General features: G+C 36.6%; 1 long non-coding RNA gene across 1 annotated transcript; it reads left to right on the forward strand.

Moving 5' to 3' along the window:
• LOC144285391 (uncharacterized) lies at positions 1–26,598 on the forward strand. Its single transcript, XR_013353663.1, has 3 exons — positions 1–134; positions 25,272–25,417; positions 26,203–26,598. It is a non-coding gene; the product is annotated as an uncharacterized LOC144285391 (long non-coding RNA).
• The last annotated feature ends 1,007 nt before the right edge of the window (positions 26,599–27,605 follow it).

Raw genomic sequence — 27,605 nt, forward strand, 5'->3', positions numbered from 1 at the left:
TTGGTGAGTGGGAGCAATAGTGGACACAAGGAAACATGTGAGAGGGACTCTTGCATTACACTAATATGCAATGGTGATTTGGATTAGAGCACATGGCAGCTGTGAGAAAAGAGTCATATCCACTCACCTAAGAGGTATGTAGGCGGGAGAATTGACAAGGTGTGCTACCCGATAGATGAGCACGTTAAGACGAAGATTTATACCCATGCTAAGATTTCTGGTTTCTGATTAGGCACAGTATATTATTATTTATTGGAAAGTGCTTTAAATAATGGCAGAAGAGCATACTTGGTGGGAAATGCAAATTCAAATTTGGCAATGCTGACTTCAAGATATTTGAGAGCTATCCAAGTAGAGATGGCCAATAGATGGTTGGGTTAGACTGGTTTGTTGTTCAGCAAAAAGATACACTTTGGACATATGTATATTTGTGAGTTGCATTTATGGGATAAAGATGAACCATGACATTGATTACATTGCTTGTGAATGGTATTAAAATAAGGACTGAGAGAGAACTATGAGGCCTCGCAGCATTTATGGAACTAAAAGATGAAGAGAAACTGGTTTAGAAAAGGGGAAGGGGCACCAGAAATCAAATGTGTAGTGCTCCATAAGCCAGTATAATTCTCTTGAAGCATGGAGTGGTCAAATGTGTTACAAGCTGCAGCAGAGAGATCCATAAACATAAGGACCAAAATGTTTCCATTACATTTATTGAAATAGATATTATGTGAGATATAGGCAAAAGTATTATTTATGGAGTAGAAGAGAAGAATCATAATTTGAGTCAGTTAGGAATGAGTGGAAGGGATGAAATGATTATAGTTGGTAGGGAAAAATTGAAAGAAAATTCTGGGTAAACTACATTGCTTTCTTGCTTTGTTTTTCTGTCTTCATGTTACTTGAACTTGCTTCAAAGAAACCTTGGTATTGGATAACAACAGAAAAATAAAATGAAACCAAAAGTCAAAGAAAACCATGCTTGGCATATTATGACAAACCATCTAAAACCAAAGATGAGAAAAATGTGAAAGTGTCATCTATATTTGGGGGCCATGATTTAAAGACTAGAGATGACTCAGCAGAAGACGTGGAGTCCAGGTGACAGTAGAAAACATCTTCAATGTAATAGCAAAAGTAGCTATCAACTCAGAACTTTATATCTAATGAAAATATCCTTCAGGAATGAAGGAGAATTAAAACATTCTGAGTTGTAGGAGTTATAATAGAATTAGTTGCTCCAAAAGAAATGCTAATATTATTATTTAGTCTAGAAGAAAACTATACCATAGAGAGAGTTGGAGATTTAAGAATAAAGGAAAAGCCATGGAAAGGAAAAATATCTGAGTAAGGAAACACTATGTTTTTTTCTTCCTATATTTTTCAAAGTATGAAGAGTACTGAAAGCAAAAATTTTGACAATGTTCAATGTTTTGCAAATGTAATATATGTATGACAACTATGACATAAGGGTTGTATAAAGTAAAAGTCATTCTATGATTGTAATATTTCCAAACTTCAATTGATTTGGTAAAATAATAATGTCAGACTGAAAAATTAGATGTGTGTATTATCACCCCTAGAGTTACTTCTAATAATACAAGTAGAGAGAGCCTAAACCAATACATAGACTGATTAAAATAGAATACTAAACATATTTAAATAGTCTATAATAAAAGGGTATACAGAAGAACAAAAAGAACATATAAACAGAAACTTTTTTAAAGTGTGAGACCCAGTCTAATCATATCATTGTCCCATTAAATACCAATGGCCTAAAGACAAGGACTCAAAGTCAGAAATTGTCAGACCGAATAACATTAACAAAACCCAATTTTTGGGATTGTTCCCCATTATTTGAGAAACATTACCATTATTTCCAATGAGTTGTCAAACACACTTGAAATATAATGACATGGATGGATTAAGAGCAAAACACAATGGCAACAATATAACATGTAAATGCTAATCAAAATAAAGATGCGGTGGCTATATTAATATGAAACAAATTCAGAAACAAAATGACAGAGGGAAAAAAAAAAGAACATTTCATAATGATTAAATGGTCAATTCATCAATAAAACATGGGAATCCTAAATGTTTACCCAACAAAAGTATTCAAGAATGCATAAAGGAAAATAATAGAACTGAAAAGAAAACCAGACAAGCTTATCAATTTCCTCAGAGACTTTAACATTCTTCTCCCATCAAATGATAGGAGTAGACAGAAAGTCAGCAAGTATATAGGAGATGTGACAACCAAAACAACCTAATTAATCAACAGATGACACTCAAAATTCAACATTTATCTATCATAACAACGTCTAGTTCACTAGAAGTTTCTTTAAGTTCCTGGAAAGCATTGACAATAATAAGAAACTACAACTGGCATAGACTTAATGGTTATTTTTATCCCCAGATCACAAATATGGCAACACAGTCCACCATCACCAATCCTAGTCAGCACGTTGAAATAGTGATGGTAATGTTTAGACCTCTATGAGAGAGAGAGAGAGAGAGAGAGAGACTAAGAGATATACTATATACTTCATGCCCTATACAAAATTAATTCAAAACAGATCATGCACCTAATTAATACACAAAAATATAGAAAAATTCAAACAAAACACTGGAGAAAATGTTTGTGGCATTTGGTTAGGCAAAGAGATCTTAAGATATAAAACCAAAATCACAATCTATAAAAGTAAATGAGACTCCATTCAAATTAAAGACTCCATTAATATTTGCTCTGTGAAAGAAAATTGCTAAGGGAATGGGAAAACGAGCCATAAAATGGGAAGAAATATTTTTCTGTTATACATGTCTGATAAAAGACTTGTGTCCAAAATATATAAAGGTCTCTTACAAAATAACAATATAAAAATAATTTAAGTTAAAAAGAGAGAGCAATATAGTCAGACACCTCAGCAAAGGAAATATACAGATGGCAAATGACCATATGAGAAGATGCTCAACATTATTAGCCTTAAAATAAATGTAAATTTAAACCACAACAAATACTGCTATACAATTATTAGAATGGCTACAGTTAAGAAAGAAAAAAAAAAGAAAAATGAAAATACTGAAATCCAACAAGGATATATTATATAAAATTTTAAGGCATATTTTCATTCATTGTTGGTGGGAATACAAAATGTTTGTCAGCTTATTATAAAGTTAAACATGGATTTACCATATTACTCACGAATCTCATTCCTAGACAGACCCTTTGGTAATTTCTACCACCACCACCACCCCCACTCATGTGGTAAACATCAACCACTTTCTGTCACTAAAAATTAGTTTGTATTTCTAGAAATTGATAAAAATAGAAGGTTGAAGTATATACCTTTTTGATGTCTTCCACTCAGCATGCCTAAGTTATTAAGATTCATCCACGTTGCTAGGTGTATCAATAGCTCATTCGTTTTCATTGACTAGTATTTAATCATATGGAGATAGCTAATTTTTTTTTAATCCATCCTCTCTTGGTAAACATTGTGTGTGTTGTTTCCATTTTTTGACTATTACGAATAAAGCTGCGATGACCATTTGTGTATGAGTCTTTGTACGGACGCATGCTTTCATTTCTCTCTGTTAAAAATGTAGAACTAGAATGGCACGAATGAATGGCAGATGTATATTTAACTTCCTAAATAAACCATCAAATTTTTTTCCCAAACAGATGGTACCATGTTACGTTCCCACCAAGAGTATATTCCAGTGCCTTCCGGCACTTACTATGATCAATCTTTTTCACTGTAGCCTAATTCAAGTAATGGTTTCTCATTGTGGTTTTAGACTGCATATCTCTAAGGACTAATGGTACCAAACATCTTTCTTTTTTACCTACCTATGCTTATTCGTTATATATATATATATATATATATATATATATATATATATACACACACACTATATTTACTATATATATGTATTTACTATATATATTTACTATATATATTTACTATATATATACACTATGCCTGATCAAATCTTTTGCCCATTCTTCATTATGTTATCTGCAGAGTCTGTTTAAAGACTGGTGACAATTCTGGTCCATGGTTATGCTTCTGAAAGCCAGACAGTTGGTAAAGCCACACATTTTTGAAGCTCAGATGGTGCATTACGGCCACCACAACCATTTCTGAAAGCTAGTCAGTCAATCAACAATAAGCCCACCTGGAGAAGCACATTCCCATACTTCCATAGCTGACATAGATCCCCTCCTGACTATAAAAGCCTTGAACTCTACCCTTTCCAAATCCCTATTAAGATAAGCTTCCTGCCTTGCAATCAGGGAAACCATGCCTAAAAAAAGCACAGCTTTGCCTCCTTAAGTAAATAACAAATTCAGGGAGCCTGGCTGGCTCAGTCAGTGGGACATTCAACTCTTGATCTCAGGGCTTGAGTTCAAGCCCCATGTTGGGTGTAGAAATTACTTTAAAAAAATCTTACAATGTAAGGAGTGAATTCAGTTTTTTTTTTTTTTCAAATGTTGGACGGCGTCCTCTTCCTTCCACACCATTTAATTTATCTAATTTTTTTCAGTATGTTTTGTGATTTAGGAGAAATCTGTTTTTTCTTTCTTCAAAGAAAGAAAATTTCTTCCTCAATGTTTGTGAACGAGTCTTTCTTTCCCTACTTATTTAACTATCTTTATCATAAACTAAATTTTTCTTTCTTTCCCTACTTATTTAGCTATCTTTATCATAAACTAAATTTTTATATATTCTTGACTCTACCTGAAGCACTTAATAATGGTTTTCTTTGCATTTAAAATAAGTTTTTTTTTTTTTTTCTGGAAAAGCAGGTGCTCATTTGCTACCAAACTGCCATCCCCTTACCACTGGAGTCTTTCTTAAAAAGTCTCACATAATTTAGAAATTGAGCTCTGATACAACCAGAGGCACTCAGCTTATTTATCTTATAGCTGCATGCTTTTGGCTCTTCCATTTGATCCTGTAGCAGCCTTTTATAAGACTCTTGAGCTTGGTCGTAGAAAGTAGCAACAGAACAAGTGGATTGCAAAAGAGAAAAAGTAATGCAGAAGAGAAAAGTAGAGAGATGCTTACTCTCATGGCCAATCAGGAAATTTTTATTTCCAACTCAGAGTCTGTGATGTTTCATAAAATCAGGGATGTTGTTATTTTTCTCTGCCTATCTAGCAACTAGAGGGATGACTTGCCTGTGATAGACATTGAATATTTGTGGGACGAATGAATGAGTGAATGGGTGAGTAGATGATTTTTGTCTTCCAGTTTATATTTACGTGAAGCACATAACAGGATCAAAGTAAAATACATTATTCTTTATTATGAGTGATTACAAAGTGGTTGGGTGGAGAGTCCCACAAATAGTATTTGTGAGTTAAATATAAAAGTTATACTATAGCATCAGTATAACTTCAGATTAGAAGTTATTATTTGCCAATCAAGTGGTGTAGACTGTGATGACCTGGAGAGTTGTAAGTCACTGTGGGCTAAGGCAGTCTACACTCGCTAGATACAGATGTACATCTGGGTTCTGAAAGGATATTGATATTTTTTTAACCATGAAGCTCCCTCTTCTGATCTTCTTAAATGTGGTATTTGTTGCTGCTTCTTCCAATTATTTTTTTTTTTCCATTAAGTAGCAGCTTGGTCACCTACCAGCTCAGGGTAGCACTGGTCCCTTGTGAGAAGAGCTCAAAGGCCAACCAGAAACGAACAAAGAAAATGTTGTTCCCAGATTCTTATTTTGAAAAGGAGTCAGCACATTCTCATTCTGTTCTTCCAAACATTGTCATTTCCCCAATTCTTAACATCTTTCAAACCTTGAAGATAATCTCTTTGGAATATAATAGTTAATTCACTCACAGATACACATATTGTACTCTCTTTTTGTTCTTTTTATTGCTACCCAAATAATTGCAGTAGAGTACAATAATTTGATATATTAAAAAGAACCAACCAGAAGAGATCAAGGAGACATAAAATGAAATGTGATGTAGTATCCTGAATTGGACTCTGGAACAGAAAAGGAACATAAGTAGAAAACCGGGTGGAATCCAAATGAGGTCTGAAGACACTACTAATCGTTAATAATAAGGTACCAAAGTCAATTTCTTGGTTTTGACAGAAGCACCATGAAAAAAGTAAGATGTTAGCATAAGGAGGAGCTGAATGAAGTGGATACAGGAACCCTTGTATTATCTTTGCAGCTGTGCTGTAAATATACAATCGTTCTAAAAATATGCTTATTAAAAATTCAATAGGTAACCATGCATTTCAGTAAGCATATTGGAGTATTTTTAAATTCATTATCTTATCTTTACTTCTAAAGCGAGACAGTTTTATTCATTATGTTCTGTTTGTTTCGTGTAGTGAATGGAAAGAACTCCAGAAATATTTCCCAACTGATTGAATTATAGAAGATCCAGGAATGTATTTGTAGTTGTCCAACAGAAGACAGTTGTACCCTCCACTGTGGCCACTAGGTGGAAGTATCAGCACATCAGTAAAAATCCACTCTTCCATCCGAAGTTAAAAAAAAAAAAAAAATCTAACCCAACCCTTTGAAAACAAACGACCTTTGAAAAATGCTATGATATGTCATTATTATATAGATAGTCGGAGGGAGAATTCCTAGTATGGTGATGAAGATCAAGAAAGATACAAACTGGCTGTGGACAGGAATCCAGGATACTAAGATATCCAGAAATAAAGTGGAAAAAAAAAATCCAGCCATTTATTTTAAACATTTCCAGACGTGAATCTAAGTGTAGTTGGACCGATAGCACATCTGGAGAATTAACAGACATCTATCTTTCCCCAGACGTAAGTGTAGCATGCAATGTCTGAACCTACCAAGGCACGGAAGTCTAAAACCATCAGCACGATGCTTCAGTGCCTCAGTATGGGTGATGTGTTTAAGTACAGACAAACCATTTAGACTGGATGCTACCATTTACAGGACCAATCTGCATTCTTCCTGCCACTTTCTTTTTACACCTTGAATCGTTCAGGAAATAAAAGCACTTTCTGCTATTGGCCAATGCAAGGTGTCACTAGGAAGGCGATCTCTAAAACCCAAAAAGAGGAATTAAGAATAGATTCCTATCTCCAAGAGGAAAAAAAAAAAAGCTGACTTTGAGGTTTCCAATTCATTAATTTCATTTGTTAGTTTGAGCAATCAGATATTTGTTATGACTTGGATACTGGGCCAATCAAATTCTCTGTTCTCTGTGTAAACTTTCTCCCTAAAGATTGATACAGGTAGGAGAGGCAACCAGGACTGTTTTCAGAAAGATTATATGAGACATAAGTCGGCACAAAGGGAAACTTAGTGATTCAGCCATAATTTGACAAATTAATATTTATGGACTCACTGCCACGGACCACATTATGTTAGATGCTGATGGTACTGAAATACACAAATAATGAGCTGTCCATTTTCTGGAGTTATCACAAAAGTTATAAAGCTCTTTAGATATGTGTCGTGTGTAAAATACATCTTTACCTGCTTTTCAAATTAAAAGATGCTAGAAATCTGAGAATTTATTCCTGTCCCAGTTGTCAGGAAAATCCATATCGATACTGGCTCTTTTATTTTTCTTTTAAGGATTTTATTTATTCATTCATGAGAGACACAGAGAGAAAGGCAGAGACATAGGCAGAGGGAGAAGCAGGCTCCCTGCAGGAGAACCTGATGCAGGACTCGATCCCAGGACCCCGGAATCACGACCTGAGCCGAAGCCAGAAGCTCAACCACTGAGCCACCCAGGTGCCCTCTACTGGCTCTTTTTTTTTTTCAATAATAAATTTATTTTTTATTGGTGTTCAATTTGCCTCTTTTATTTTTTATTTTTTTTAATTTTTTATTTATTTATTATAGGCACACAGTGAGAGAGAGGCAGAGACACAGGCAGAGGGAGAAGCAGGCTCCATGCACCGGGAGCCTGACGTGGGATTCGATCCCGGGTCTCCAGGATGGCGCCCTGGGCCAAAGGCAGGCGCCAAACCGCTGCGCCACCCAGGGATCCCAATTTGCCTCTTTTAAATAGAGAAAATCTACCATCCACAGTTGAAACATTGAACATTTAGTGCTAAACATACAACACTATTTGTCTCTAGCAATAGGGTCTAATTACTTTTCTTTATTTGCACATATATTTTCTGCAGTTGAAATTTAGACAATGTCTGAGCAACACTTCCCACATACACTGCCAACCACAGCCATGGCAATGGTGCGCATTTCAAAAAGATGCATTTCGTTTCCTTGTTAGTGATGTCCAACCACCACATTCCCCATTATACTCTCCTTTGCTTTATGTCCATATCCATCTATTTAATCTTTATCCAGGTTATTTGGAGCAGCAGTTCCCATAAGTGGAATTTTCAGGGATTAGGCTTAATAGAGCCAGTCCTATAATATCTGCAGACTTAAGTGTGTAGTTAGAAAGCTGTTCCTCAGAAATGTAGACAACTCTGTGAATCAAGTTCTCCCAACCGTTAGACAATTATAAGACAGCATTTTTGGTAAAAAAAAAAAAAAAAAGAAAGAAAAAAGAAAGAAAAGAAAAAAAAGAAAAGAAAAAGAAAGAAAAGAAAAGAAAAAAGAAAAGAAAAGAAAAGAAAAGAAAAGAAAAGAAAAGAAAAACACTTGGATAAGGACACCTGGGTGGCTCAGTGGTTGAGCATCTGTCTTCGGCTCAGGTTGTGATCCTGGGGTCCTGAGATCGAGTCCTGCATCAGGCTCCCTGCACAGAGCCTGCTTCTCCCTCTGCCTGTGTCTCTGCCTCTCTCTCTGGGTCTCTTATGAATGAATAATAAAATCTTAAAAAAAAAAAATAAAAAACCTAGACAATGACTTCTGGACACTTATGATTGAGAAAGATAAGATGTAATATATGCTCTGGAAAAATTCTGCGAAGCCTTACTCTGTGGGTAGGAGGCAGATCAATGGGCTTCTATGGGGCAACCTCCCCAACAAGGGAGAGGAGACAATCCTACTGACCCTTCAGCGAGGAGAAGAATGAATGAGAGGCCAGGAGGGTGGCAACAGATGCAGTGGTGTGTGATTCCTAGACATAATCTAGATTTTTCCTGCACACATTATATTTTACATATTTAACATATAAAAGGAAAAAAGTGTGAATCTAGATTGTTTTTGTTGTACTGTTTTTGTTTGGGTTTTCTTAATATAGCAGAAAATTTTAGTTACTTGATGATATACTTAAAGGCACCTATAACAAACAAATAAATGAGAAAATAGCATTTCATCCTGTCATTTGTGCCCAGAAATATGTCCAGTGTGGGGACAGACAAATGTTTCAATATAATTTTTCACTGTTCAACTACTTTCCCTGATGCTGTGTCCCTGGAATCTGAATTCCCACAAAAACAGTCCTATTTTTGTTTTGAAAGAAAAGAAACAAAGGTTAAAGATTGCATTGTTTGATTTTTTTTAAGAACTGTTTCTTGACTGATTCCTTTTCAGTTTTGTATATACACCATTAAAAAAAAAAAACTAATGAATTTCTGAAAATACAAAAGAGCAGCTTGTTCTGTTGTCTATTAACTCCCAGAGCATTCAGGTTGCCGTTCTCTTATATAATCTCTGCTTGTCTTATTCCCAAACATTGATTTTTAAGTGCAACACGTTGGACTTCATCACGTCTATGCTCCTTGAGAGTTTGCTCTTGTATTTAATTTTTTCTTCTAGATAGAAGATAATTTTGGAAAAGAAACCATCTGAACGGCCACACAGCTAAACAAAATCTGCAGAAAGTGGGTTGTTACTGGAGGCATCTTACCCAGAAGTTTCTGTTCTGTAGGGTTATGTGTTTGGGAACGTCCCTGTAATGCACTGACCAGTTCTTGGCCAGGACACAGTTTATACCTGATGGAGAAGGAATAAGCAAAGGAGAAAGGATGATGAATGTGTGCTCGCTGCTGCAGAAACCCTTTTCCAAAGGACTAACACTAACAAAAACAAAGGCGGGTTAAAAAAAAATGTGGTGGGCCTCACCCTCGGACCAGGTGAGTTTACAGATTCCCCACCTCCCCTGGCCATGCGTCAAGAAGGCTGGGCCATCCCTGAATTCACAGCCAGGGTGGTCGTCTGTGTGCAGAATGTAAAGCAAACAAGGGCAAGCTGTAGCCAGATGTGGGGGCTTTCAGGTTCACTGGCGGTTCCTGGGGTACTTGGAGTCAAAGCAGCTCACGCACGTTCTTGCTTTCCACCAGGAAGCTTGGAGACGTGGAGGCTACAGGAATCTGATCAGCCTTCCGTCCCCAAACTGGCCTTCTTATGCAGCAAAGGACATAGGATCACTCCTCCAAGACTCCTATGAATGCCTGTGAAATACCAGCAACTGTGTCTGAATCTCACATCCCTCCAAAAATCTGATAAGCCAATGGATCTACCTGATGGCCCAAGATCCAGTAATATATTTCCTGTGAGGTTGTGTCCATGCCCTTGTCTGTACACAGATTTCTGGAGACGTGCCATCAGTCCTTTCTACTAAGTAGAGATCATTTTTGGTTATTACATCTTTAGAGAAATGGAAAGAAAATTCTTTGCAGAGGCATCTCATTGTCTCTGTCCCTCTTTTCTCCACACCCAGCTCCAAAATCAGTAGCTTTGTTCTACTGACTTCTGACCTGTTCTTTCATTTTGAATTTATTTCCCTCTAACCTCAGATATCACCTCACAAGCAAACACCAGGAATTTTAAAAAGCATATTCAGGAACATGGTGTTGTTATGTTAAATCAGCCTCGCATATTGATTAGCATTTGCCTTACCTATGAATTTAAGGAAGAGGTAAGAGTCAGTTCTTCTGGTTCCGGAAGATTCAGTCCAACCTTTATGTTCAAATGTCCAGGGTCACTTATCTCTCCTTTCTTCTTTCTTTTTCTTTTTTTCTTTTGTTTCTTTTGTTCTTTCTTTCTTTCTTTTTTTTTTTTTTTTTGGAATTCTTTGTAATTTGACTGATTCACATTATCTCTGTGTCTCATTTCTAAAATTACATCCTGAGTTGGGTGAAATAAAAAAGATACAATTACGATCGACTAGAACAATGAACTGATTTTTGCAAGTCATTCCCTTTCCAAACAGGCCTTGAACTTACCTTTGAGCACTGAAAACTTTATTGATGTTCTTTCTCTAGGTACTGACCAAAATGAAACCAAATTTCATTTTACCTCATTGCGAGTCTGTTTACTAAAGTCACTAAATCACCCTGCTTCTGACCTCAGCCAGAAGTTCAAACCCTTTTTCACAGCCATTAACTTTTTCAGCGTCCCACCATGCAGATGTGCCTTCTCTGGCTTAATCTTTTCCATACTGGATGATACAGCAGGCCTCCACCCGATGTGGGCTTTGTGACAGCAGGAAAATCTCATCCATCAAATCCAATGTCCCCATTTTGTTTGCATATGATAAATTCAAAATACTTATTTTGCATGGCAAAGAGTCATAAGTTTGCTGGCAATTAAAATTGGAGACATGGGGAACGTACGTCTCTCAGGTCTCACCAATCCCTTATTTCTTTGCACACTTGTTAAATTCACATGTGAGTCAAATTCACATAGGAGAGTCACAACTATCTATGGTCTCATAATGCCTGTCCACTAGCACAGCACTCTAAATCATTTTTCACACAAAACCGTGTCAAGGGCTGTGTTTGCATATCTAAACTAAGAAAGAAAGGAGAAAAGCAATAAACTAAGAAATTGGAGACCTAAGCTTATTTTTTTTGTGTGTGTATTACAAGTGGGGACAATTGCATTTTGTGGTTCTGAATCATTATTGGACTTTTTTAAAAGCAACACTGAAGGTTAACATGTTTATTGTGCATTGCCAGACACTAAGTGCTGAGATATTTATTTACATTTTCTGTTTTGATTTTTCCCTAACGTGATGAGATGGAAGAATTATCATCCCATTTACCAGATGAAAAAATGGAAGAACAGATGCTTTAGAAAAATAACTCAGCCTCCTCTTCTATTCTATTTGGTCTCTGCATTAAAATTTTCAGTCTTTGGGTGGGTACATATAATTACGGGAGATTCAGAGGGCATAAAGTATCTATTTTGTATTTCTTTTGGGAAAATAAAACTATATTCTGACTTTGATTCTTTCAGATGGAAAAGTGATTTCTTTGGAATGTTGAATGATTTAGTTAACCATGTAGAAAGGGTTGCAACATTTGTCCACAGAATGGAAGGCTTGCAACTTTTCTGTGTCCCTCCCTCAACGTGAATATTCGTGAAGAAATTTGGGAAACATTTTGTGTAGGTGCAGATAACATTTGGAGTCTCATTGGCCTATTGTTCCTTGGAGAAAATGTAATTGTTGATTCTTAACTGATCGTTTAAAAATTAAATTCCTCCAAATTTATTCTATTTCTAATTGCAGATTCCAGCTGCCATTGGATTGGGTTTTCCTGTTGTTTACTTGTTCCCAAAGTCTCTGTAAAAGATTTTATTTCTCTAGGCAACCAGCTGGTTTTTCACATAGATAAGGTCAATTAATTTGACCTTTGTTTCAATATGAAATGCATAATAAAAGCTAGTGCCCCAAAGACCGGATGTGGCCTTTCAGAAAAGCTACTTGCCAGGACAGGGAACAATAATTTATTGCCTCATAAACCCCAGTTGAAATGCTTGTTGCTGAGCATGGCAATGACAAGGAGACTGTGTGTCTTTATTTATTTATTTTTTATTCTGGGCCATAGAGATGGGAAAAAGAACCCAGCACCTGTACTATTGAAGATGAGAAGTGGCAGGGGCAAAAATAGGGCCGTTGTTTCTTTAAGGATCTGGGGACTCTAATTTGCATGTGTGTTTTTCCGCAGCTTGTTTGCCACTGACAAAAATTCATAAATACAGGCTCAGAGAGTTTATTATTGACTTTTGACTGTAAGAGCTCATTATTAAAACAAACTTCCCAACTCAGGCTCTGAGAGCTGTGCAAATTCATCCTGCAGCAAGGTATGGAAAAGAAAGTTGAAATTGCCATTTATGATCAATATCAAAATGACTAGTATCTGCAGCTTGATTGATTGATCGACCCAGGAATCCAATTTTAACAAATTTATGAGGATTCAAACTTTTTTGAAAAGATTTTATTTTTTTATTTGATTGAGAGAGAGAGAGAGAGAGCTCAAGAACGCACAGGGATAGGGGCAGAGGGAGAAGGAGAAGCAGGCTAGACACGGGATCCCAGGACCCTGAGATCCTGACCTGAGCTGAAGGCAGATGCTCCACCAACTGAGCCCCCCAGGCACCCCAGGATTTTAACTTTTATAATCTAACTGTATTACCATCATCCTGTATACCATTAACATCTCTCACATGTGGTATGTTAAGAGTGTTTATTCATTCCTTCACATGAATGTGTTATGATTGACATTTGTATCTAATATTTTTCTGTTTATTTTATTTTTTTTAAAAAAGATTTTATTTGTTTGAGAGAGAGAAAGAGAGATAGTGAGAGAGAGCACAAGCAGGAGGAGGGGCAGAGGGAGAGAGAGAGAAGCACACTCCCCACTGAGCAGGGAGCCCAGCACAGCTAGCTCCAGGGACCCAGGGATCATGACCTGAGCCAAAGGTAAACACTTACCCAACTGAGCCACCCAGGTGTCCCTATTTTTCTGTATTTAAACAACCCTAGATGAACTCCTTTTACTTAAATCTATCATCAGACCTTTGATTACATCTTAGAAATGGGCTCATCTAAGTCAAAATATGTAGCTATTTCTTAGGCTCTTGTTAATGATTTAATAAGTGTAATTCATCATCTCCAGCCTCCATGTATTCAGAAATCCAGTATTTTAGTGTTTCTTTTGACACTGGGCTTTTCATATACCTTGAATGATGGCACGCCGTAGAAAATACTTGCTCCTTAGGATGTGCCGTTCATTCCTAAAACCAACCTTTTCCAGTTCTGCAGATGCACTCACTGGGAAGCTTTTCACGGATGCATCCATGCAATTTTTGGAGACCTGGTGGCAATTTGGATAAAGAGCACTTTCTGTGTAATAATGCAATAGGATAAGAACGCTTTCCAAGTAATAATGCAATAGGATGAGTAATTCTGTGTTTCTAGAGAAGTTTACAGTGCACAAGGTACCACCGTCTTTGGTGTGGAAGAAACCCAGAAAGAGCAACCAACAGGGATGGGTTTAGAAAGAGCACAGGAAGGAAAATGAAATGACGCCAAAGACAAAAACTTATTTCAAAATTTTAGCACAGCTACTTGCACATACTTCTGATGAAAACATAAAATAGAGCCACCTTTCTCAAGGGTCAATGGCAATACCCATCAAGGGCTTGCATTGCAGATACTCTGGCCCAGCAAGAACAATTTGAAGCATTTATCCCAACAAAAGCATTTAGGTATTCCGAACGACTATTTTAGCAGAAAATAGTCTGCACAAATAAAAATCGTATTTATGTATTTTTAGAGATTTTCATAGGTAGACAGACAAATAATTCATACCATGTATTTTGTTTGCAACCAGCCTCTGCACTTATTCAATGCATCCTAGTAGTGGTTACTTCTTGTGTGTGATTTTATGGTGATGCTAAGTTTTATTCTTTTTCAAAACTCCAAAACACACAAACGTGTTCTGTTTTTAAAAGAAAAAGCTACCACTAAATGCCTTTTTGCAATATCTACAGATGATTTGATATCAGATCTTTAAAGGGAGGGGGGAATCTATTTTCCTATGTTCCTCCATCCAGTTCTCTCTGGCCCTTGGCCACCAACACCTGGACCTAAGGTGAGTGCCATTAACACTATATTTCAAATATATTATTACTTAAATAGACTTTTTGTTGACCAACTTAAGAACCTAACCACAGGGCAGCCCCAGTAGCTCCACAGTTTAACACCCCCTTCAGCCCAGGGTGTGGTCCTGGAGACCCAGGATAGAGTCCTGCATCAGGCTCCCTTCATGGAGCCTGCTTCTCCCTCTGCCTGTGTCTTTGCCTCTCTCTCTCTCTCTCTCTCTGTGTGTGTGTGTCTCTCATGAATAAATAAATAAAATCTTTTTTTTTTTTTTAAAGAACCTAACTACAATATATATCATTGGTTCCATGGAGAAAAATGTGTTTCAGTTTCCAAAAAGCTGACATAAAAACAAATTCAACACAGCTTCTTTGTACATTGAAAATTGCTTATATTTTTTCTTCTTTTTAAAAATATTTTTGAAATCTTTTTTGATGTTTTTATTTATTTGTTTTTAAGATTTTATCTGACAGAGAGAGCAAGAGAGCACAAGCAGGAGGAGCAGCAAAGGGAGAGGGAGAAACACATTCCCTGTGGAGCAGGGAACCCAATGCAGGGCTCCACCCCAGTGTCCTGGGATCATGACCAGAGCAGAAGGCAGAAGCTTAACTAGACTGAACCACCCGGGTGCTCTTTTTTCTTGTTTTTACAACTGAAAGCAAGTTGGCTCTGAAGTCATTAATTCCTGAGGGTACAGTGCACCCACAGCTAGAAATTGTGACATGGACTATTTTTGATCTCCAGTGAAGAAAGCCTTTTTCTAGATTCTGGTCCTATAAAGAGCATTCCCTTCAGGGGGCTTTCTTTATAAATTTATTTTTAAGGTCATCGATTGAAATCACAAACTTACTGGTGTATATATATGAACTATGCCACTCCAAAATCCCTAATCTTATTTCTTTCTGGAGATCAAGCTTGCTCAAAGGAAGACTGTGGTCTAACCAGCTGGATAGATCCCATTGCGGCAAAAACTCACCAAAATATTGTCAAATGCGTTTCCGCAGTAACTCTCAGGTAATAAGCTGAATGTCTAGCTGTCCGCGTCCACACTTCACTATCTGATTCTGAATAACAGTTGGGGCAGGTCAAGAAGAAGAGGTTAAGATACACGACAGCAAAGAAAGAGAAGGAAGAGCATAAAAGCTCTGTTGAGTCTCAGGAACATAAAACTCTCAGTTGTGTGCAGCAAAATTCTCATGACCCCAACGTTGAACTTTGTAAATAGGCTTGGCATCAAACTCCTGCCTGGAGAAAATAAAGAGGAAAAGAAAGGAGGGGAGGAAAAGAAGAGGAAGAAGAAAAAGAAGACCCTTGCCCTGCTCGACACACACACATACAAATGCATCCACATATGACATGCATGCACCATTAATTTTGCAAGGATATATGCAACTGGCTTATTGTACACCAAATTATCAAATCTCAAGCTGCTGAGCACAGGATGAAACCAGTATTCTTTCATTTGAATCGTGACCCCTCTTATGTAGTGCTTCTCCCTAGGGCTTTTAAGATTTTTTGACTAGATTGAATTTGGAAGAATGATGGCAAGGTGGATGGACCATCCCCGGCCACATTTCTTGGAGGGGCTATTTCTAATATGTCAGTATTCTAAACTCCATAATAGGTGAGGAGAAAATAAAATGGATGATGAAAGTCCAAAATTTAAGTCTTGGTGGATTTGACTGTCAGCACAACTAACTTACTCAATTTAAGTCTGATTCATTTTGTAGGTTCTATTTTTGTGTTTCTTTGCTTTAAAACTGAAAGTAGTGGGGCACCTGGGTGGCTCAGTGGTTGAGCATCTACCTTCGGCTCAAGGCGTGATCCTGGGGTCCTGGGATAGAATCCCATATCAGTCTCCCCACAGGGAGCCTGCTTCTCCCTCTATGTCTTTGCCTGTGTCTCTCATGAATAAATAAATTAATTAATTAAAAAAAACGAAAATAATATGTGTTTCTTTCAACTATTATGAAAATCGAAAACCATGCATACCAAGGGACCGGGCGTTTGGAGAGCGGAGTTCAGGGCCTGACTCACAGTCAGTACACAAAATAAACATTAGACAGATACAATTATTATTATTATTACAGGGCTATTACTAATTTAAATCATAGACCTGGTAAGGATGGATCCCCACATGTGTGAACCTAGAGCTTAGCTACTTCTATTTTTTTTTTTTTTTTTAGTACAAAAAAGTGGTTCTTTTCAGCACACAGCAGGAAACAACATATTGCCCTCCTATGTTCTATAGTTAGGAATTTTAACCTATGATTTTGTTTGTTACTAAAATGGGAGTTTTCATCAAATGGTTTGGAACTAATTTTCCAATATAATTGCATACAGTTTACCCAATTCCGTTTAAACTCATTCTACTATTGATCATGCTGAGAGATACAGCAATAATGGGACCCAGGGCAACGGAATAGTTGAGAAATTTGTCATAGGGATGGGAGCTAGCATCTATTTGACTTGTTCTATGAAAGTTCTTATGTATTTAACTGTGACTTAGACATTTCTATTTCAGTGCTGAATGCTTCTTTCTGCTTTTCATCTATGTAATAGTTAAATTCCACGGAGGTAAATAATTTCTTGGAGATTTCTCTACGATCAAATTAACCTGTCCTAGCCAGTAACATACTTGCTTGCAATACATTTTCTACAATTAGTAGTATAGAGGTCCCTTTTGATGAAGAACACTGATATCGGGAAATGTTAGGAATACCTTGCTAATACGGAGCTATACCTACAAAGCAGGACACTTTATATGATGCATGTAATGTAATTAAGTAATGTACAATACAAGAGAGAAAGGGCGTGCATACAATTTTAGTTGTGATTGTCACTGGGATGGAAGATAATAGAATTTTTCCTTGGGACAGATGGAGTAGGAAGTGTTTGCTGAGAGGATAGCGTAAGTTTTGGAGGTTTTGGAGTTGAAAGTCCTAGCTGTGTCACTTAATAACTTTAGAAATTTCAGCAATTAACCATTAACACTCTGTGCTCAGGTCCCCTCATCTCTGAAATGCAGGTAACCTTAATAATGTCAGTGTCTACAATATAAGACTGATGTGAAGATTGGGCAAAAATGGAGTTGACAGAAATATATATATATATTATTATCCCTTGATATTTATTGATATCAGCTTTGACATTTATGAAGATTATTTTCAATAATTTCAAGATAATATATTCCAACCTTAACCAGCCTCTTCCTCATATAACCCAATGAACATCTATCATCTTTTAATATTTTCTATTGTACAAAATGGCTTCCTTCTTGTCTTACTCTTTTGATTTCATTCTTTGCATTCTTCTGGTCACTGGTTTACCTGTTATGTTGTTTGATCTTTGCCTCCTCCCTTGGGACTTACTTGAAGTTTTTGTTTTCATTGACTTTTTAAAAAAATTCATCTAGGTTCCTTATTAACATTTTTTGAACAGTTAACTCATTTTAAGTTAGATTCTAAATTAGGCCACAAGATTCACTTGCCCATTTCCCCTCAAATGCTGTAATTTGATCATCATAAAATTACACCTGACTTCTCAACACCCCTTTGACCTTATGACAAAATACTGTTCTGCCTCTTTGTTTGCCTGGGTCTTCTACTTCTTAATAAGTTTCTATATAGTAGACTTTTGTGTTACGGATTTTTTGAAGTACCAATAAGTCTGATAAAAACATGCGAATATGCATATTTACCTTCTTGTTTTCTTTCATTTTTAAACAAAAATGATTTTGTATTTTAGTAGAGAATGATCTATTCCTCTGGTGTAAATCCTTCGTTAACTCCTCTGGTTTCATTCCATTCTAATTTTTCCAGAGACATATGTTCACTTCAGTTTTGTAATAATTTTCTACTAGTGCTTATCCCTTTCTTTATTTTAATATTATCTCTTTTCTCCATCAGTTTTTCCTTTTCCCTTAAAAACAAATAAGCTTAGTATATGTTTGTTGAATCAATGAATAAATACGCAAATGGATATTAAGTTTTCATGGCTTCTATTGGTCACCTGATTGCATAAATCCATTAAAGAATATGACATGATTAAATAGTAGGTATCTCTGAGGAATTTTTAATAGGGATTTCTATGAGGTATAAGAAAATTTTCTTATTATTCAATTTATTCACTAACTACTTTGTCTAATCCTGAAACTCCAGGGTTAGTTTTGTTCTTTGATGATTTCCCAAACACCTGAGGATTTATGAATTTGAAATCCAAGTTTGGCATTTGTAGTCTGAGAGTTTTAGGAAGGCTTCCCATTTCTGTAGACAACTTGAATGACGTAATCATTACAAAAGCAGAGTCCGATTGGAAATGTTTCTCTTTTTAAAGGAAATACGAGAAAAGCCTTTGGGAAGACTAAGCAAGCTCTTTTGAGAAGATATTTCTTTACAAACTCTTATGCTAAATGTTATATGGTGTGTTTTCGTTTGTTTGATGTTTATTTTATTTATTTATTTTTAGAGCAGCTTTAGGTTCACAGCCAGATTGAGGGGAAGGTATGAAGATTTCCCCAGAAATCTGACAGAAGCCCTTGTCCCCACCTGTGAATAGCATCTCCTGTTATCAACCTCCCCTGCTAGAGTAGTACATTTGTTACAGTTGATGAACCTATGGTGACCCATCAACATCCCCCAGAGTCCATAGCTTACATTACAGTCCACTCTTGTTGTTGTACATTTTGTGGATTTGGACAAATGCATAGTGACATGCATCCATCACTATGATGTCATACAGAATATTTTCACTGCCCTAAAAGTCCTTGTGCTCTATTTATTCCCCCATCTGAAGCCTCGACAACCACTGATCTTTTTACCATCTCCATCGTTTCTCCTTTTCCAAATGTCGTGTAGTTGGACTCATGCAGCATATTTGAGGGTGGTGTGTACTGAATCCCTTCAGTTTTCTGTCTTCTTTTCTTTTTTTATTTTACTATTTTTGATCACTTTAGTTCTGCAACTTCATCATCACATCTTTTTCTTCTGATTAACCTTGTTTTGCTTCACCTGCTCCTGGGTTTTTAAACAGTCTATACAGACTTTCACAAATAGAGACCCTCAGATATGTTGACAAAATAAAAATCACTCCTAGTCTCACTGTCCATTGATGGTCTTTATAAACATGACTGTGTATTTCTCTCTCTCTCTCTCTCTCTCTTTTGCTAAGTATAATTCATTTATGTGTATATAAACAAAACTCATTAATAATATATAATGGGAGGCTTTGCTAATTAAGCATCCCTACTCTGCAGTGTCAAAGTACCCTTTGCTTGTCTATCCAAGCACATTTCTCACACATTGTACATTTCTTATGTGTTTATCTCTTCACCTGTACACAAAACTCCACATTCAATTTGTTTTTGTTATTGAAACCTGATGAATAATACGTGTTCACTCTCAGTTAATTAAATCTATGTTTCAAAACCTTTCTATTTGTATCAAAAGAAGTGTATCAAGGAACACATATTTCCTAAGAATCTACTGTATAATTAGCCCTTTGCTAAGTGCTGGGTATCATACAAAAGAAATAATGGCCACGCTAAACACAAACATAGAGGAGGAGAACGAAGATCTGGAATCCAAAGACAGAGTGATTTGCTGCATATGTTGTCTCTAGTGGCATGAATAAATTCTTTTATTCTGCATGTTGCAAATGAGGAAATTGAACTTAATGTCTGCCCCACAAAACTATTTTGAGAATTTCCAAAATTAGTGCTTTCACAATATGAGGTCAGATGATAAGAAATAGTAATACCGTTGCCGTAATTTAGCATGGCAATACATTTACAATTCAGTGAATGCAGCATAAAGCATCTTCAGTTCTTATTAATGATGTAAAACTTCAACTCGTTCTTCTCTCAGCAAACTTGTAAATAAAAGCTGGCAATGAGATTCCATCCTGACTTAATACATGATATATATTCATACTTTCCGGAAACCTTGATAATGCTTTTTACTGAATTGGATCTCTGACAAAAACAAGGACATTGCTTGGGAAAAAAACAAAAACAAAAACAAAACAAAACAAAAACAGCATTCTTGATGAGATTATTTTAAAAAGAAATGGTTTGTCTACAAAGAGAGCACCGAGACATTAAAAAAGTAAATTAATAAAAAGTGCATTATTTGATTTTAAAGTCTTAACACTTAGATTGATTACTGAAGCCCAAGGAACTACCATATACTTCCAGACATACTTTGAAAGACATACTTTCACAGTCTTTCATTTTTGTACAGTATTAGCTTGATGTTGGCAAAATCTCCAGACTGACCATTTTGTGACCTGAGTACTTCTCTAGAGAAATTTGTACAAATCCTGTGAGTTTTAATATTTATTCTGCTTATTTAATATGTAACTTAGCATTTTCACAGTGAATCTTAATTGGTTTTTTCTTAATATTTAATCCTCAAAAATGTAGAACATGTCTCAGTTAACTATTATGTAGCACTAAATGTGTCCTCAATAAGACCTAAACAGAAATCACATTTTAAAAGGGATCACCAAAGTATATATTCATATATTCATAATGCCTCATACATATTCCATTACATGGTGATTTTTTACTTGTTTATGCAACCTTCAGTGTTTCCCTCTTATGATAAAATTCAGCATTCCCCTGTAATTCAGGAATTCTCAGTGATAAAGTTCCGCTTTAATTAGAATTGAGATTTGTAAAGAAAGAGACTAAGCACAGGAAGTTATTAGAATAACAACATGACAGCTGGAAAAATTTCAAATGGACTGATAGGACGTATTAATGGATCCCAAATGTTTTTATTTTTTCTTCAATTTCTGTGTTTCCACATGAAAGCTAAAGAGAATGGTTTAAGCTGAAGCATTACCTCTTTAGAGCAGATAAAATAAACAAACAAACTTAAAAAATGACAAAACGTAAGAAAAACTATTTTTGAAATAGAATATTTTGATAAAATCTTTCTTTTCCTGGCTGGTTCATATTGATTGTTTATGGTGATTCCACTCATTGACTTTTTCCCTCTTCATTTTGCCTGTGTAAATAGTATCCAAAAAGCATTTTTTTTTTTTTTGGATAGCTTATTGTGTAATTGTATATATTCAGTTAACCAGAATTGAATCAAAGCAGGGTCATTAAAAAATTTATCTCCAGCCATCTTTTCAAACACAAGAGACTAGTCTCATGATTATGTAATGCAATGTTAATAACCTTCAATTTTTCACTTTGTCTGGTTATACACTGCTATGTGTTACTATTAACAACCATTACCAATATAATTATTAGTTAACATATTCTTGAAAAAAATTTTCTTGAGTATTTACCATATGTCAATTAATATGCTAAGGGAATTTATATAAATTATCTTATTCAATTCTTTAAAACTGGTATGAGGCAGTTACTACCATCCCAATTTCAGATTCACAGAGGATAAGTAACTCATTTAAGTTCTCACAACTGTAAGAGATCAATCACATGGGGAATTAAACTCATGTCTATCTGAACTATGCCAGCTCATGTCCTAAAAACATACTTAGCAGATGGGGCAGGTAGATATGAGGCTCCTTTTGCAGACATGAAAACAATGCACTTACTACAAGTTTTCATCACTCAACTTGCTCATGAACAGTCATCAAACTCTTAGGAAAGATTGATTTATTGATTGATTGATTAAACAACTGGTAAGCTTTCTCACTTCACCATAACTGCTTTGTAATTTATATTTGCTCTTTAAAATATCTGGGCACTTATTTTGCATAGTGGCAGCTGTCCTATGATAAATATTAGTTTAAAATTGGATACTAAATTCCCATCCATGTTTGTCTGTGATTTGTCCTCCTGATGTAAACAAGTATTCTAAAGAAACGCAATGTGGTCCAGCATTGGGCAATCGGTAGTTCAGGGAACTACCCCAAGAGAAGGTAAACACATTCCCTGGTGTTTTGCCTGGGGACATATGTTCAGACTTCATGGCAGAGCAAAGTGGAGGCCAGGGAGAGGAGAAATGTCTTTGAGTTGAGAGATAAAGACAGGGAGTTTCAGGCTGCTGCAGCAATGTGAATTTGCAGAACAGATCCTGGAAATTAAGGAGTTGCATCGAGAGGCAGGTCCAGATCTACACGAGGATTTATCAAGGGAGCTCCACTGAGAGAATTTGTGCTGATGCAGGGCAAGTAACTGTGAGGTACAGCAGAAATTGCTTCCTGCAGAGATGAGAGAGAAACGGTGACACCAAAGGTTTTTCAACAGTGGAAATGGAATTTTGGCCCAGGAAAACTGGAGAAATGTCTCTGCGAAGCTCAAGCATTCAGGTAAGAGCCTAGAAAAGTCACAGCTTAGTGATAAAGACTGTCTTTTAGAATAAAGGCCATGCCCTAGGGCTCAATTGAAAACTGAAATCTCGGTGTTCTCAGAAATAATAAAACAATCAAGCCTCACAGGAATAATAGGATCTGCCAGTAGCTTAACTGCCTGTCAGGAAAAAAACAAAACTGAAAACAAAAATAAAAACAAAACCAAAAAACACCCCATTATTTTAAGAAAGGTGGCATAATACAGACGCTTTATAACATATCGCCATAATGTGCAGACTATAATAAAAACTACTAGAACTGTGGGGCACCTGGGTGGCACAGGCGGTGAAGCATCAGGTTCTTGGTTTCAGCTCAGGTCATGATCTCAGTATCGTGATATCGAACCCTAAGTCGGGCTCCATGCTCAGCTTGGAGGCTGCTTGAGATTCTCTCTCCATCTCCCTCTGCCCCTCCTGTTCCTGCTTGCTGTCTCACTCTCTCTTTCAAATAAATAAATACATCTTAAAAAAATATTGGATATTCTTTCCTGCTTTGTCAAGTATAAGTGGACCAAAGAGTTGAGGGCCCATTTCTGGATTCTCTATTCTGTTCCATTGATCCATGTGTCCTTCTTGTGCCAGTATCACACTGTCTTGATGACCACAGCTTTGTAGTACAACCTGAAATCTGGCCTTGTGATGCCCCCAGCTCTGGTTTTCTTTTTCAATATTCTTCTGGCTATTCGGGGTCTTTTCTGATTCCACACAAATCTTAAGATTATTTATTTCAACTCTGTGAGGAAAGTCCATGGTATTTTGATAGGGATTGCATTGAACATGTAAATTGCCCTGGGTAGCATAGACATTTTCACAATATTTATTCTTCCATTACGTGAGCATGGAATGTTTTCCCATATTTTTACATCTTCCTCAATTTCTTTCAGAAGTGTTCTGTAGTTTTTAGGGTACAGATCCTTTACCTCTTTGATTAGGTTTATTCCTACGTATCTTATGGTTTTGGGTGTAATTGTAAATGGAATTGATTCCTTAATTTCTCTTTCTTCAGTCTCATTGTTAGTGTATAGAAATGCCACTGATTTCTTTGCATTGATTCTGTATCCTGCCACATTGCTGAATTGCTGTATGAGTTCTAGCAATCTTGGGGTGGAGTCTTTTGGGTTTTCTATATACAGTATCATGTCATCTGCGAAGATGGAGAGTTTGACTTCTTCTTTGCATTTGAATGCCTTTTATTTCTTTTTGGGAAAAAATTAGGGAGGAAAACAAACCATGAGAGACTCCTAACTCTGGGAAACAAATAAAGGGTTGTGGAAGGGGAGGTGAGTGGGGGTAGGGGGTAGTTAGGTGACAGGCACTGAAGAGGGCACTTGATGGGATGAGCACTGGGTGTTATACTGCATGTTGGCAAATTGAATTTAAAATAAAATAAAATAAAATAAAAAGACAACCTCCAAAAAACAAAAAGAGGGAAAGTTTAAAAACATTTGAAAAAACCAAGGTTGAAAAAAAATGAACAGAGACTCAGTGGCCTGTGCAAAAATAGAAACTGGTTTAATATAGGTGATTGGAGACCAATATAGGAAGGGGAAAAAGGGAGGGCAGAAAATATTTTTGGAGGGGAACCTGGGTGGCTCAGTGGTTGAGGTTCTGCCTTCAGCTCAGGGCATGATCCTGGGGTCCTGGGATCAAGTCCCACATCAGGCTCCCTACAGGGAGCCTGCTTCTCCCTCTGCCTATGTCTCTGCCTCTCTCTATGTGTCTCTCATGAATAAAAATATATTTTTAAAAAATCTTAAGAAAAAGAAAATATTTTTTGAAGACATTACCTATTCTCAGGGGGAAAAATCAAGTTACATATCCAAGGAGTTCAAGGTAAACCAAGTAGAATAAATACCAAAAAAACCATACCTTGGTGTATCACAATCGTACTGCTCAAAGCTAAGAAAAGGAGAAATTTAAACTCTGCCAAAGGAAAAGAAAGATTACAGCTGGGGAAATTTGATTTTATTATATGAAATCGACTGATTGCTCATTGATGTCAACAGATGCTAGAAAACAATCAAATTGTGTCTTTCAAGTGGTGAGGGAAGATGTTGACCTGGAATTGTGTATTCAGTGAAAATATCCTTCAAAAAATGATGATGAAATTAAGAGAATCCCAGCCAAACAATAGAGGAGAATTAATTGCTTTCAACTTTTTACAGATGTGAAAAGGATTTCTTCAGATTGAAGAAAAATGTCATTTGGTGGAAACAGTCACAAGGGAAATACACTCTCCTGAGAAACCCACAATGGGGTACAGCAAGGATCATCAGACTATGGCCTGTGAGCCAAATCCGGCCTGCCAACGGTTTGTGTAGTTTTATTGGAACGGAGCCACACCTATTCATTTGCATACTGTCTATGGTGGCTTTTGTGTTGCAATTGCAGAGCTGAATTGTGAGAGATGGTATCTGGCACTTTACAGGGGAAAAAAATTGCCAAGTCTTATCATAGAGAATAAGAAGTGGAAACCATGATAAAATGTTTGTCCATGGACAAAATACAATATACTACAGCACAAATTAATGCATTGAGGAAACCCAGGGTTTAAAAAAAAATTAGGCTATTTGGAGATTTTCACTGGGGAATTGAGAGATTGAAAAAGTGAAAAATGTATGAACCTTAACTAAAAGGCTTCTCCCCAGAGTCTATGCATCCGCTAGGACAGAAGAATAGCCAATGGTTCTTTGATGCTGCCCAGAGTTAGAGACAAGATGTGGTATAAAAAGTAAGATTCTGTTGGTTTTATCAGTTTTTAAGTTTACTTCAAGGCAAAGGGTATTTTGAATTATGTTCCCCCTTTCTACACAAACTAAGTAAATAAATAAAGGACTTGCGGTTGGTTTATCCTGTGTTCAACTTTTTTTTTTTTTTTAAGACTTATTTCCGTAAGGCATTAGTTCTTGAAAAAGAATTCTTTCACAGAGAGGAGATTTGTGGCCAGATTGGTCTATCAGACTTGCACGAGCACAGGTGGGAGTTTAGGGAAATAAACAGCACCCATAAGGACCTGTTGATAAATTTGAGCTCAGGCTTTTCCATCCCTTATATTCTCTTTCCTTTCTCTCTCTTTGCACATCTGTGACACTGGAGTTTGGCCCAGAGGAAGAACACACAGTTGAGATAAAGAGATGTGTGCCAAGAGAGCCGAATATTCGGATCAGATGGGATGCAGATGAACATCTGTGCCGAGAAAAGAAAGCCAAGGGTGATATTCTTCAACATTGAAATAACTGTGCAGAGTTCTCCCCCTGTAAAAGCTCCCTCTTTTTTGCTCTGAATTTTTCGCTTAAAGAAGTAGCATCTCTTTGTATCTGCACTTAAAGCTTGTCTGCCCACTAGTCCGCAGGTGTGTGTTTGTTTCTCGCTTCGGTTTACCAATCCAAAGGCATAGGCAAACCTCCTATTATATTTGTATCCATGTTTAAAGTGGGCTTGACAGTCAGATTTTTGCACTGACAGGCGCACAATAAAAATCATGTACTGTTACTGGTTTTCTAGGCAGAATTATTTCATAACAATTATCTTCAAATCTCCAATGTTCTGTGTGCTCCAAACCAATTGTCTTTATATTAATAATTAAGTCGAAGTGACAGTGGATGACAGCTGCAATTGGTTTCATTTGTGAAGCAAGCACTGCTTTCACTATCACCATGGAATCATTCTGGCTGGGTGTCAGAATATTTAAGCCATTGAATGTAACCAAATTTGTAGTCAGACAAGGTGCACATTTTCAGGCAAACACACATTCTTGTGTGTGCGCGTGTGTAACATAATACACTTGCTCGCCAAATCCCAGTAGCTTTAGTGAGATTTGTAAAGTAAAGGGCTACGAAATATTTGATAGACACAAAAGGTATGTCTTATGAAACAGCTTTGTTCCCATGTTGTCCCTTTAAGCCGAGGACTGGCCAAAATTTTCAGTGAAAGGCTAGATAGAATTTTTGGCTTATAAACCATATGGTCTCTGGCCCAACTAGTCAACTCTGCCCTTACAGTGTGAAAGCAGCCAGAGACAATACATTCATGAACAGGCATAGCTCCAATCTGATAAAACTGTATTTACAAAAACAGGCAGCAAGGAGGATTTGGTCCATGGGCTGCTTTAAGCCATCATTCAACGTATTTTATTTATAGCACGGTACGCACCATTTTAAGTTCTTATTCCCTTTCTGACTATTAAAATTACAAAGTGTTACCAGAGATGAGGAAAGAGTAAAAATAAAAATTTGGCAGTTATTTATGATCTCGAACAATCCAAAATGTATTTTATATAGATATAGCAGGTGATATTTACGTGGTGTGCGACAAATGACCTCCACGCAATTTATCTCATTGGATTCCGGTAACAACCTTGTGAGTTACAAAGAACAGGTATGATTCTTAAGCCCCATAAAGCTTAAAGAAGTTAAATGACTCACCCAGGGTCAGAAATGCTACATGTAGAATCGGGATTTTAAACCTTCTGTTTGGGTACCAAAACTTTTATTTGGGGC

Source organism: Canis aureus, chromosome 16 (assembly GCF_053574225.1).
Source record: "Canis aureus isolate CA01 chromosome 16, VMU_Caureus_v.1.0, whole genome shotgun sequence".
Classification (NCBI taxonomy): Eukaryota; Metazoa; Chordata; class Mammalia; order Carnivora; family Canidae; genus Canis; species Canis aureus.